A 2,179-nucleotide genomic window follows, 5' to 3' on the forward strand; every position below is an offset into this window, starting at 1 on the left:
GTTGTTGAATGGTTGACTATCTCCCAGTGTTCCAGTCACCTGTTGAAAAGGCGCCAGGATCTCCCATGCCATGACTCACTGAGCCAGCTGAAACAGCGGCGCTGAGATTCCTGGGGGTTTTTTTGCCTAGGAATCTCCTGGCCTGGCTCGCTATTTCAGATGAATGGGTGACTCTGCCATCTCAGGGCTCCAATCGCCAGCTAAGAGGGCACCTGGACCAGTGTCTTTTGTACAGAGAACCGCTGCGCCAGGGCGCAGGCAAAGCAGCCGGGGGAGCCGAAACAGCCGTGCCGGCCGAAACAGCCATGCTGGCGACCCGTGGGGCTCCTCCACCTGAGAATCTCCTGGTCTGTGGGCAATAAAAGTCCATCTGGAAATGCGGCGTCCACTCACCCTCTGCACTTCACTGGGAGCTGCAATCCTGAGCTGTTCCTAGTTGGCCATCATCTTCCCATGAGTCCCAATCATTTAGTTTTTTTTACAGGAACATAGATGGTAAGAAGTCGCAAACTTTGGAACAAAATACAAATTCTGTATTCACCAGTCAAGTATTCTCGGATAAAACACAATCCTGGAACCTCCATTCTCTCATTCATAAAATGGACATATTTCATCATAGTGAGGGGTTTCCCTAAGCTAAGCTGCAAACTATATACCCTCCTCACTTTTCCAGTCAGTGTCAGGCATTCCTTCCATTGTTTTCTTTCCTCCTGTTCCTACTATGTGACAATGCAAGAGTCTCTCTCTCTCTCTCTCTCTCTCTCTCTGTCTCTCTCTCTCTCTCTCTCTCTCTCTCTCTCTCTCTCTCTCTCACACACACACACACACACACACACACACCAACAGGCATTCTTCTTCCCTTTCCCTTCACCTTGACCTGCAGATGCTCCCTCGTCCTCTCCCTCCTGAGCAGGTGCAGGATCCCGACTTTGAGTTGCTGGTTCCCCTTCTTCATCACTGAACTGCTCAAGCTAGGGAATATGTATGTGTGTGCAAATTTTTTAAAAACTTTTGTTTTCAATATATGTCAATTATATATACACAGAATACATAGATGTTTCTGATCATAACTAAGCCTAAAGCTATTTCTCCAACTCTATTCTGTATGCTTAATAAGGTTACTCTATCCACAGAAAGGTTACTGTGAGAAAAGTGACCCGGAAGGACTTTGGAAGCTATTATACTCTATGTTGGAATAGATGTGTACAATCTGTCATTAGGAAGCATGAAAAGGAAGTCATGGGCAAAAGCTGGAGAACGACAAGAGAAAAAATAATCATCCTGAATCAGTGTTTCCTTAATGAGACACCATATTCATTTTTCATCAGCATGAAAGACATTTATCAGTCTATCTATAGTAATGCAACAACACTATCACAAAGATTAATTTCTGCCATCGAATGTTAAAGCACTCACCAGTATAGGCCCAATCACTTCAGGAGGTTCGACACTGCATCTTGGTCTAGGCCAATAGGTTGATCTTCCTCACCAACTCATATTTCACACTGAAAACAGAAAACTGTGATTGGGAACATACACTTGAGAGGACAGATATATTTGATCACTTCCATGGCCAAATGTTAACTTGTCATTTTAATTTTGAAAATACTTTCAAAATAAGTCTGAGTAAAGAAAGCATAAGTGAGTACATTTTCTGAGTGCTTGCAAAGCCACTTATGCTGGACAAGCTGGCAAAGCAATCATTTTAAGGCATGTGGCTAAAGGCAGAGGGCATTTTTTTTAAATCTGTTTTAGACATGGGGTCTCACTCTGTTGCTCAGCCTGGAGTGCAGCAGCAGGATCATAGCTCACTGCAGCCTTGACCTCCTACTCAAGTGATCCTCCGGCCTCAGTGTCTGGAGTAGCTGGGACTACAAGTACACGCCACTGCGCCCCGCATTTCTGATGAGGTTTACTTTCATAAGTGGACCCCACATGAAAACACTAGTGAATCACAATTCCCGTGACTGATGCTTTGGACACACTCCCACTTACTAGAGCCAGTCACCCACCTCAAATCAAATTTGGTTAGACCACACAGCCTCGTCCACTCCTTCCTATTATTTCTGGACCTTCCATGTCAGAGATGAGACCTTGCAAGGCTTCTCACTCGGACGCTCCTCACTTGATAACACTGGGGGGGCGGTCACCAGCCTGCAGCATTCCGAGGTGCCAAGCC

At 45.5% G+C, this 2,179-nt stretch overlaps 1 pseudogene; it reads right to left on the reverse strand.

Annotated features, from left to right (window-relative positions):
* LOC108293029 overlaps nucleotides 1–1,497 on the reverse strand; it is a 26,568-nt pseudogene extending 25,071 nt beyond the window's left edge.
* Between the last annotated feature and the right edge of the window lie 682 nt (nucleotides 1,498–2,179).

Source organism: Cebus imitator, unplaced genomic scaffold (genome assembly GCF_001604975.1).
Source record: "Cebus imitator isolate Cc_AM_T3 unplaced genomic scaffold, Cebus_imitator-1.0 Scaffold520, whole genome shotgun sequence".
In the NCBI taxonomy this organism is placed as follows: Eukaryota; Metazoa; Chordata; class Mammalia; order Primates; family Cebidae; genus Cebus; species Cebus imitator.